Below are 12809 nucleotides of genomic sequence, written 5' to 3'. Positions count from 1 at the left end.
AAATGGAAATTGAATGAACAGTTTAGCAACAATTAAATTGTTAATTAAAAATTTACGGTCGCTATAATAACCATTATAATTATGATACATAAGAATAGCTATGATTTTTATATAAAAATCTCAGGAATATTTTAAAATTATAAACAATTTTTTGACTTATAAATAAATAGAATATCTCGGCAACTATTAAATTAAATTAAATTAAATTAAAAAATCAGGTTGGAGAAAATGGAATCTCTAAGTTCAAAATCGGTATACAATAAAAAAATGCGTTTTCTCAGCTTCCTATGGAGCAATTTTCTTCATTTTTTTTTGTTCCCAAGTAACTCGAGTAGAGTCACCTAACTAACTCATTATTAAATGCCAAAGTTGCTTTTGTTTTGTTATAATAAATTTATTTATTTATTATAATTTTTTATAATTTGTTTAAACAAAGATTGTTTAAACACTTATACAGCTTTCAAATGAGAATATTCATATTTTAAACGTTAAAAGGTACACGTGTGAAGTTTACCTAAAAAAGTCTACGACTGGAAAAAATGTGTAGTTTTATTTTCTTATAAATATGTACATTAATTTATTATAACAAAACAAAAACAACTTAGACATTTAATAATGCGTTAGTTAGATGGCTCTACTCGAGTTACTTGGGAACAAAAAAAAAAAGAAGAAAATTGCTCCATGGGAAGCCGAGAAAACGCATTTTTTTAACGTATACCGATTTTGAACTTTGAGATTCCATTTTCTCCAGCCGAATTTTTGATTGGAATTTTGGCATTTTTGTCATTTTTCACTCGTAATATCGATAGTTTTTATTATTATAATATATGTTATGAGTCTTTTAAAGATATGAAAATTTGTGAGCAGAAAGAGGACCGAAATAGAAAGGTAACGGTTCAAAAATTACCATCCTATTGTTTATCTCTTCACCATACATACCGGCCAACTTTGACCAGTTGTATCTCAGGGACCACTCATCGCAATTTAACGTTTTTCTTTTAAAAGAAGCACCCTGCCGTGTTCTTTTCAATACCGTTTTCATAATTTAATCTAATTTAATAGTTACCGAGACATTCTATTTGTTTATAAGCCAAAAAATTAAATAGTCCAATTTCAATTCTGTAAAGTACATTAGATAGAAATAATGCCTTTTTATACAAAAATTATAGTTATTCTTATGTACCGTAATTATTATGGTTATTACAGCGATCGTAAGTTGTTAATTAACAATTTAATTGTTGCAAAACTGTTGATTAAATTTCCATTGGCTTCTGGAAATATAATCCACACCAAAAGGGCTTTTATGTTACTAAGTTATTTAACTATTGATAAATAATTACTTACCAAAAATTTTAGTTGAAAATTAAAGATTTTATTGAAAAACTCGCATTTTCGGAGGAAAATTTTGGTATAAGCAAATCGGGAAAAACATGTCTCTATGCAGAATTTAATTATGGTGAATTTTTGTTTGGGTGTTTTTGGTGTAAAGTTAAAATATTTGGAATTATAGAGCAATAATTGAAAAAAACACGATTTGGGGATGCCATTTTGTTTATAAAAAAAGTAGTACACTATTTGTGGACTTTACATACCTATATAATTAATATGTATATAGAATCATAAGGCCTCTTCTCGAATAATCTGCCCCAGACTATACCTTTTTTACGAATGACATTGGCGATTACAGCGACCGTGACTTCCATCTTCGAAGGCTACTAGGCCGACACTGAGCAATGGAGCGAGGCGAAATTATGGGATGAGAAAAAGGGGGAGTTGGTATGTAATGCAATGTGGACAGATTTCTCCCAGCATATCGCACTCTTTCCAAGCGGCATAGGGAACCTTTTTATAAGAATGCCACTCGTATATTTTTAGTAATCTTTGACTTCAGCGTGAGAAAAAATCACGTTCGGTCGTTTTCTAGAAATTTAATATATTAAATTAATGCACACTAAATCATTGGCAAATCTTTGCTCAATTTAAGAATGAATCTAATGAAAAAGTGGATTATCCTTGGATAATATTTGTAAATGCAGAATGAGGGACTAAATGGTGCTTCTTGTCGAGATGCACAAACAGATACCAAGTGAAATACCATTAGAACACATTAAACTCTAGAAAAAGTCTTTTGCGTTGTAACTTTTTAGTACCAGTAATGTCGTTTGCATCGTGCTTGCTTAAATGTACCGCTAAAAGCACTCTAACTAAAATAATAAATAAACACCAGCTTCTAAACGTTTAGATTGATTTCCTTAACCAATAATAATAACAAAACCGGTGTGTTTAAGAATCGCTCTTAAATTGAGTCAATTAGGTTAATTTATTTAAAATGCGTTATGTAGGGGATTACCCGGTCAAGTGTATTGGTCTTATTAGCCAACGAACCGTAGCTGGTGTCGACTGTTTAAGTCAAATAGCCAGTTTAGATTTGTGTTATAGGACTGCAACGAATTAGTCTTTTTCTTTGTTTGCATCGTTTCAATTTTCTTGCATAGTTCCTATTCCGATTTCAAGTTGTGGTTCACACCAAGTTTAAATCACGAAGGAGGCTGTGTATCGATCCCAAAAACTTTCAATTTTTTTCTTATTCCATATAATTCAGAAAGCAGCAACTTTTTTTAAAGTAACACATTCACGTAAAATAAATTCAATTTTTCAAGAAGTAAATTTAGTTGGGATTTGTTAGCGCAAGATAACCTGGTTTGGGACGTAATGTGCAACATACGGTCGGTAAAACAGATTTAGATTCTCTTATTGTTATTTTATTTGATTTGCTTAGATATGCACAGTTTTCCATATAAAATGTCTTCTAGTCCGATTTTCATCGTGAATTTCCGTTCGACCTTTACTGAATTCTCTACACCATTTGCGAATATTAACTGACGATGAATGCCAATAGGTGAAATCCATTTTGCATTTAAAAATACTATCACAGCATGAATTTCACATTGGAAGTAACAGCGAGCGTGACCTCCATCTTCGAAGGCTACTAGGCTAACACTGAGCAATGGAGCGAAGCGAAATTATGGGATGAGAGAAAGGGGGAGTTGATATGTAAGGCAATGTTGCCAGATTGTTGCATATCGCACTCTTTTCAAGCGGCATAGGGAACTTTTTTTAAGAATGACACTCGTATATTTTTAGTGACCTTCGACTTCAGCGGGGGCAAAAAAATCACGTTCGGTCTTTTAAATTAAATAAATTTAATGTATTAAATTAATGCACACTAAATCATTGGCAAATCTTTGCTCAATTTAAGAATGACTAATGAAAAAGTAGATTATTCTTGGATAATATTTGTAAATGCAGAACGAGGGACTAAATGATGCTTCTTGTCGAGATGCACAAACAGATACCAAGTGAAATACCATTAGAACACATTAAACTCTAGAAAAAGCCTTTTTCGTTGTAACTTTTTAGTACCAGTAATGTCGTTTGCATTGTGCTTGCTTACATTTACCGCTAAAAGCACTAAAAGAACTAAAATAATAAATAAACACCAGCTTCTAAACGTTTAGATTGATTTCCTCAACCAATAATAATAACAAAACCGGTGTGTTTAGGAATCGGTCTTAAATTGAGTCAATTAGGTCAATTTATTTAAAATGCGTTATGTAGGGGATTACCCGGTCAAGTGTATTGGTCTTATTAGCCAACGAACCGTAGCTGGTGTCGACTGTTTATGTCAAATAGCCAGTTTAGATTTGTGTTATAGGACTGCAACGAATTAGTCTTTTTCTTTGTTTGCATCGTTTCAATTTTCTTGCATAGTTCCTATTCCGATTTCAAGTTGTGGTTCACACCAAGTTTAAATCACGAAGGAGGCTGTGTATCGATCCCAAAAACTTTCAATTTTTTTCTTATTCCATATAATTCAGAAAGCAGTAACTTTTTTTAAAGTAACACATTCACGTAAAATAAATTCAATTTTTCAAGAAGTGAACAATGGGTAAATTTAGTTGGGATTTGTTAGCGCAAGATAACCTGGTTTGGGAAGTAATGTGCAACATACGGTCGGTAAAACATATTTAGATTCTCTTATTGTTATTTTATTTGATTTGCTTAGATATGCACAGTTTTCCATATAAAATGTCTTCTAGTCCGATTTTCATCGTGAATTTCCGTTCGACCTTCACTGAATTCTCTACACCATTTGCGAATATTAACTGACGATGAATGCCAATAGGTGAAATCCATTTTGCATTTAAAAATACTATCACAGCATGAATTTCACATTGGAAGTAACAGCGAGCGTGACCTCCATCTTCGAAGGCTACTAGGCTAACACTGAGCAATGGAGCGAAGCGAAATTATGGGATGAGAGAAAGGGAAGGTGATATGTAAGGCAATGTTGCCAGATTGTTGCATATCGCACTCTTTTCAAGCGGCATAGGGAACTTTTTTTAAGAATGACACTCGTATATTTTTAGTGACCTTCGACTTCAGCGGGGGCAAAAAAATCACGTTTGGTCTTTTAAATTAAATAAATTTAATGTATTAAATTAATGCACACTAAATCATTGGCAAATCTTTGCTCAATTTAAGAATGACTAATGAAAAAGTAGATTATTCTTGGATAATATTTGTAAATGCAGAACGAGGGACTAAATGATGCTTCTTGTCGAGATGCACAAACAGATACCAAGTAAAATACCATTAGAACACATTAAACTCTAGAAAAAGCCTTTTTCGTTGTAACTTTTTAGTACCAGTAATGTCGTTTGCATTGTGCTTTCTTAAATTTACCGCTAAAAGCGCTTTAATAGTTTGAGCGGCAACCACAAAATTCCAGGCAATGTGCGCTATTAACAAGATAAAACTCTTAGAGAAAGCAGTATACGGTATGAGAGTTTGGAGGCGGATATTATTATTATTTGAAAATCTTTTTATTAGTACTTTGTTGTAATAAACGTATTAAAGTATTATCTATTATTAAAGTACAAAAATAATTTTATGCAACGGATATAAAATGGGATTATAATAGTTATTAAGTTGAAACAGAGAAAATTCTCTAGAAGTCTTCTTCTTCTTCTTCGCGCGACTAGGATTACTCCTGTTTGTCTGCCTCTTATTCTGTTTCAGTTGTTGTTGACTGTACATTGTCTTTCCACCTTTTCAGCGGCCTTCCAACGGGTCTTCTGCTATATGGCTTGTTGTTTTTACAGATGTTCGCTAGTCTATCTGGTTCCATTCGGTTTATATGTTCGTTCCAGTTTTTCTTTCTTGTTTTTATCCACCTGTTAATATTTTGAATTTTGCATCGTTCTCGTATACTTCTGTTGCTTTGTCTGTCTCTTAATGATATGCCCGCTATTGATCTTAATACTTTCATTTCGATTTGTTGATTTGTTGTTTCGTCTTTCTTGTATCGGTCCTTGTCTCCGCTGCATATGTTAGGATAGGTCTAACTGTTGTCTTGTATACTTTTATTTTGCTTTCCGTGCTCAGATATTTGTTTCTCCATATGGTTTCTCGGAGGCAACCACTTACTCTTGCCGCTTTTGTTGCTTGTGTTGTGGTCTCTGTTCTTATATTCCTGTCACTAGAAGTTATAGTGCAGAATCCTTGGTAAATATCTGTTGCCTGAGGTCTTTACAAATTTATAAAGACAGAGGCCGATAAATAGCGGACATGGAAGAATCTATAATATACATCCATCACCTGCCCGCTTATCTAGGTAAATTTCCAACAGAATTCTGCATCCTTAGTGTAGTAATTAGTGATTACCAGATTGTTAATAAAGAACTTTATTGAATAAGCAAGGTTATAAACATTGTTGTTGTTCCACATCGAACATCGAACCCCCCTCCCGTCCAAGGGCGATGCCATGCCCCGTGACCGCTGACAACCATCCATAGACACTGTTGCCAGATGTCATCTTAGCATTACAACATCTCCCTTTTTCCAAAAATATAGAAACATATAAAACTAAAAATATAATACTTAATTTAAGTGCAATAGTCCTTCAGATAGGCAGGTTTTCTAATAGTTCGTCCAAACTTATTTGTAGGAGGAGATCCTGTTTCATTATTGCTAGGTTGAACTGTCTTAGCAATATTATTGTGAATGTTACTAACAGGCAAACTTGGCCTGGGTATACCTTCTAAAAGAGGAACATCACACTTAGGATTAACTACAACATCATTGTGCGATTTTCTTAACTGAAAAGTGTTTCTTCTCAAAAACCGACCATCAGACTTTTGTATTACATAAGACCTAGGAACCTGACAAGGTTGAACAATTTTGGCAGGCGACCATAACTTAGATCTACCGTCTTGAACTAAGACATTGTTGCCTGTTTCAAATTTTTTTCTAGAAATTGCAGTCTGATCATAACTTAGTTTAGAATTAGCTTTAGACGCTAGTATTTGCTTACTGACATTTGTACAAAGTTTAGGCTTTAGAAGCTTTGTGTTACATGGTAATTTATCGCGCAACACACGTGACATTAGCATTTGGGAAGGTGAATAATTCATACCCGTGATAGGTGTGTTACGATAAGCGAGTAAAGCCAAGTTTACATCTTCATTATTTTCAGCACATTTCTTCATCAGTCTCTTGGCTATACCCACTCCTTTTTCCGCTAACCCATTGGATTTAGGATACATTGGACTTGATGTTATTATATTTATCCCCCACTCCTTAGCAAATACCTTAAGCCTATAACTACTAAATGGCATATTGTCAGATATCATAACAGATGGTATTCCGAACAGTGAAAAAATTTCTTTTAAAACACTAATTACACTTTCTGAAGTTTTGTTTCGCAATTCCTTTATTTCTAGCCATCTGCTATAATAATCTACTAGGACTAAATAGTCTTTATTGCCAAATTGAAATAAATCAACCCCTACTTTATTGAAGGGCAGGTCTGGGACTTGATGGGGTATTAAAGGTTCCTTTGAATTTGATATGTTAAATTTTTCACAAATGGAACAACTTTGTACCACCTTAACAATATCATTACTCATGCCCGGCCAATATAGTACATATCGTGCTCTATTTTTAGATTTGTTAATGCCATAATGGCCAGTGTGTATGATGTCTAGCATTTCCCTTCTTAAGCTTTTTGGGACTATTACTTTTAAACCTAAATATAGAATACCATGTTGGACCGTAATGTTATCTCTTAGTTTATATAGGTTTTTAAGTTCATGACTCTATTTGTATTATTTTTAGGAAAACCAACACTGTACCAGTCTAGAAATGTTTTAAGATTTTTGTCCTTGGCTGTTTCTAACTTTATTTGAGCTAAGCGATTATCACTAATGTGTGAGTCAACACTCATACAGTGGACTACTTCTAACAAGGTTTTATCTTCACAAGCTGTGTTTTTTAAAAAATTTCTTGAGAGAAAATCTGCCATAAACATTTTTGGCCCCGGAACATATTCAAAAGTCAAGTCATATTTTAATAATTTTAATAGCATTCTTTGCAACCTAGAACTTACCTTATTTATGTCCTTTTTTGCAATCGAAATTAGGGGCTTGTGATCAGTTTGTATAGTTACTTTATAACCATAAATGAATTGATGGTATTTTTCAACACCAGAACAAACTGCATACAACTCCTTTTCAATAGGAGCCCATCTTACCTGAGCATCTGTAAGACTTTTAGAATAAAAAGATACTGGTTGCCCCTCTTGTAAGAGGCAAGCACCCACCCCTTCTTTAGAACTGTCCGTTTGTAAAATTATGGGCTGGTCCTTGTTAAATATTTTTAAAGTAGGCGCTTTACTTAATTTATTTTTTAATTCTAGAAAAGCTTTGTCTTGCTTGTTACCCCAATTCCACATATTTTCTTTTTTAATAAGATCTCGAAGAGGAGCTGTACTTTCAGTAAAATGTGGTATGAATTTGCTTAAATAATTGCACATTCCCAGAAAAGATTGCAAAGTTTTTAAATTTTTGGGTGTTTCTAATTTTAATATACTTTCTACATGATCAGGATCACATTTAATCCCAAATTCAGAAATTATGACTCCTAAAAATTTTACTTGGTTTACCCTGTATTGCAATTTATTTTTATTAAATTTAACATTATGCTTTTTAGCTCTATCAATGACATTTTTAAAAATTATATCATGTTCCTGTATACTATTTGCTGCAATTATTAGGTCATCAAAATAAATTTCAATCCCATTTATGTCCCCAAAAATATTAAAATACTAAAGCAACACATTTTACTGCTATCTTCATCTAACACTACTTGAAGAAACCCATCCTTCATGTCCAGGACTGAGGTAGTAATTAGTGATTACCAGATTGTTAATAAAGAACTTTATTGAATAAGCAAGGTTATAAACATTGTTGTTGTTCCACATCGAACATCGAACCCCCTCCCGTCCAAGGGCGATGCCATGCCCCGTGACCGCTGACAACCGGTTATAGACACTGTTGCCAGATGTCACCTTAACATTACAACACTTAGTACTCAAAAATGGTTAAAATTACATAAGAAAAGACAGCTTTAGGTAAAATTCGATTCGGGGCTACCACCATCGGCTGACCAATGTTTCTGCTTTTCATCGCCTTTAAACTAGTTTGAACAAGTTATCCTCGAAAAATGCATAGTTTTCCCGTCTTTTGCCTTTGAAACTACAATATTTAGCATTTGACGAAGAAGAGCTAACATATAATAAAGTATAGCTCGATTACTATTAGTCTTAAAAAAAACAAAAAAAAGGGTTTAGTTTTTTTTTCAAAAGGGAAATTTTGTTTAGCAAAGTTGTTTTGATAAAACGAAAACTTTTTGCGTTATTAGCAGAAAACTAATCAAAAACATTGATTTTTTCGATATAAAACTAACACTTTCGATAGCGAATAAATCGAAAAATATTAATTTTATCAAGAAAATGTATAGAACGCTTTTTGCTTAGAATGAATGTTTTTACCAACTTTTGCAGTAAAAATGACTCTTCTGTTCTTTTGTATGGTGTGGTCTCAATAAACAATGCCTCAGTAGATTGGAAGCATTTGCGATGTGGACATATCGAAGAATGCTGAGAATCTCTTGGACAGACAGGATAGCCAATGAGGAAGTACTAAGGAGAATACAGAACAGCAGGGAGATACTGGATTCCATCAAAATAAGAAAACTTCAATACTTGGGTCACATAACACGTGGTGACAGATATGAACTCCTAAAATTAATTATGCAGGGAAAGATTCAAGGAAGACGCAGCATAGGTAGGAGAAAAATCTCCTGGCTGAGGAATCTCAGAGAATGGTTTGGATGCAGCTCAACTGAAATCTTTCGGGCTGTAGTGTCAAAAGTGAGAATAGCAATGATGATTGCCAACCTTCGTCGCGGAGATGGCACGTAGAGAAGAAGAAGAAGCAGTAAAATAAAATAAAACATTCCCACCTCAGAGATGGGGTGGCAACGATCCCCATGCTAAAAACGCCTTCAGCCTCATATAGATTTTGATCCTTGGACTATTCACTACTTATTCTCAAATTTTCAGTAGTAATTGCACAAGAGCTCTGAAATTCTATATTAATTTCAGAGGTCGAGTGCAATTTGTTGCGATTATTTCATGAATAAAACTGTTCAAAACCAAAATTTTATTGTAATTTATTTATGTAAGTACCATTAAACACACAGTTTTTATAAATATTTGACGATTGAAAGTCATCACTTTTATAATTTTTAAAACATTAATTGTCATTAATGTCACTGAATGTATTTTTTCGTAGCAACGAAGGGCATCTGACGTAATATACTTAACGACGGGAGATTATCAAAAATTATCGATTTAATTCAGATTTCTGTAGCTTTCTATTGGTCAGAATCTTCTATGAATGAAATAATCAGGCAAATCGATCCATTCTGTAAAAATTGCGAGGTTTTGTCCTATTTTAAGCTTCATTACTTGGACTAACAGTTAGACTAGGGTATCTGTATAACAATTTTTCTTACACCCACTGTGAAAAAGATTGTATTTCATGGTTATTTCTACTAAAAAATTAAGTCTTTATCTCCAGCCATTTCTTATCGACATAATGCGAAATAATGTACAGACTGCTCAATCGGAAATGTTCAAGTTCACTGAATTCTCGTCGCTTATGTTGTCTTTTTTGCTTCGTTTCCGCTTTCTTGTTTATTTTTTAGGAGCGAATCTGTTGCCATTAGAAACTAGTTATGCCTTTTATTTGTATTTTATTTACAATTTCATTTATTTCAGGTCACGAAACTCGTTCATTATCGGAAAAACTGTTTTTACAGTGATCAAAGAATTTGTTTTCGATTGCACGTAAATTTAAAAACAACAATGTCTTTTGTGAATACAACAGTACAAACAATTTAAATATGTAAATTTCAAAAGCTCTTTTTGAATAATGTGTAAAATGAATAAAAGCAAAAATACAACTAAACATTTTTGGATAACAATTACCGCACTGTAAATATTCCTGCAAAGACAAATGAACGAATTGAATGCTTATTGTTTTGTATTTTTTTTGTAATGCAAATTGATAGCCTATAGACCAGTAAAGAAAAAAGACAGCTGAAAAAATTTTACACAGGTTTAGGTTCTAAACGATATATAAGGGATCTTCTTCTTCTTCAGGTGCCACCTCCGCTACGGAGGTTGGCAATCATCATAGCTATTTTAATTTTTGAGGCAGTAGCTCTAAATAGTTGTTTTGAGCTTCATCCAAACCATTCTCTCAGGTTCTTCAGCCATGAAATTCGTCTTCTTTCGATGCTTCTTCTGCCATCTATCTTTCCTTGCATTATAAGTCTCAGGATGCCATACTTCTCGCCTCGCATCACATGTCCGAGATACTGTAGTTTTATTTCTTTAATTGTAAGTTCAACTTCCTTCTCTTTACCTATTCTTCTCAGTACTTCGTTGTTCGTAACTCTATCTACCCAGGAAGCCCTCATAATTCTTCTATAGGTCCACATTTCAAAGGCGTTAAGTTGTTTCATTGTCTCTACATTTAACGTCCATGATTCCACTCCATAGTATAGTAAATTGTATACGTAACAATTGTTAGGCGTACTTTAAGAGCTAATGTTAAATCTTTGCTACATAGGACCTTTTTCATTTTCATAAAATTAAAACGTGCTTTTTCGATTCTGACTTTTATTTCTGCAGTGTAGTCATTATTTTCTGTTATAAGTGATCCTAGGTAAGTGTACTTTTTTACTCTTTCGACCTGCTGGCCCTCTACTATCAAGATTATTTTACTCATGAGTCTTTGCAGGTGTTGGTAAACTATCGGCTATTATTACTGTATCATCTGCATATCGGATGTTGTTAACTAAGACTCCATTTACTCATATGCCGACTGTTTCATCTTTCAGAGTTTCTCGCATTACCTCTTCAGAATAAGCGTTAAATAATAGAGGTGATAGTATGCAGCCTTGCCGGACTCCTCTCTTTATTTCCATTTCTTCGGATGTTTCTTTTTCAAATCTTACTATTGCTCGCTGATTGTAATAGAGGTGTGTTATTAGCCTTAAATCTCTTTAATCTAGTTTTTAGTTTTCAGAATTTCCATGAGTCGATCATGTTTTACTTTATCAAACGCTTTATTGTAGTCTATAAAACAGACTTAAAGAGGACTGTTAACATCCAAACATCTCTGTGTCAGTAGGTTGAAGGAGGTCTGGTACCCATACCATTGCGAAACCCATATTGAGTGTCACTAATATCCAGCTCCAGTTTAGAGTGTATTCTGGCGTGGATAATTTTCAGCAGAATTTTTAAGGTATGTGACATTAAGCTTATGGTTCGGTAGTCACTGCATTCTTTGGCATTCAGTTTCTTTGGCAAACACACAAATGCTGATGTCAACATTTCTCTAGGGATGATTCCCGTAGTATAGATAGCGTTGAACAGTTCTACTATTATGTCCAGGTTTTTCTCGTTGACCAACTTTATCAGCTCACTAGGTAATTCATCTGGACCAGCAGATTTATTGGTTTTTATAGAGTCTATTGCCTGACTAACCTCTGATTTGGTTATCTCTGGGCCGACATCTCGGGTTTGGATATCTACGGATATACTAGCTTCTCTCTGGTCATGAAATAAATAGTTCCTCGATGTACTTTTTCCATCGTCGTAGTGTTCGTTCTGTCTCCATTATAATATTTCCGTTTTTGTCGAGCAATATACGTAAGGTTCTTCTATTTCCTATTCCTGCTAATTCTTTGACTTTTTATGTAGGTTGAAGTTGTCATATCTGTTTTGCAGTTCTTCTATTTTTTTACATTTTGTCAGAGAAGTAGGTTTTTTAGCCTCCCTAATTTTTCTTCTTATTTGGTTTTGAAGATGTTTATAGCGGGTCTTATTGATGGTTTTGTTTTTCTTCTTTCATTCATCAACTCGAGCATTTCCTGCGTCATCCATTTTTCTTTCTTACATTTGGTTGTTGTAAGTACTTTCTTACTTGGCTCTAATATAGATGTTTTGAAGAATTGCCACTGCTGTTCTACGTTGCAATTATTTCCTGGGTTTCTGTCTAGATTTGTGTTGATTCCGTGTTTCAGATTTTCTTTTGTTTCTTCTGACTTTAGTTTCTGTATGTTAAGTTTATTGTTGTTGCGGCTTTTTTGCGTCTTTTTTAGTTGAAGTTGAAACCTAGCAATAAGAAGAATATGATCAGAAGATACGTCTGCTCCTGGATATGCCTTTACTGCCTGAATTGAGTTTCGATATCTGTGCTTTATTAGGATGTAGTCAATTTGATTTCTGACGATTTTGTTGTCTTTGTCAGCTGGCGATTTCCATGTATACAGGCGTCGCTTAGGTAATTTAAAGAATGTATTTGCGGCTATAGCATTATGCTCCTGGCAAA

At 33.7% G+C, this 12809-nt stretch overlaps 1 protein-coding gene across 1 annotated transcript in view; it reads right to left on the bottom strand.

The window, feature by feature from the left end:
• Positions 1-12809, bottom strand: part of LOC114329278 (uncharacterized) — a 93730-nt gene that overhangs the window by 38842 nt on the left and 42079 nt on the right. The window lies entirely within an intron of this gene.

This window comes from Diabrotica virgifera, chromosome 9 (assembly GCF_917563875.1).
Source record: "Diabrotica virgifera virgifera chromosome 9, PGI_DIABVI_V3a".
Lineage (NCBI taxonomy): Eukaryota > Metazoa > Arthropoda > Insecta > Coleoptera > Chrysomelidae > Diabrotica > Diabrotica virgifera.
This window is presented reverse-complemented; position numbering and strand designations above follow the sequence as displayed.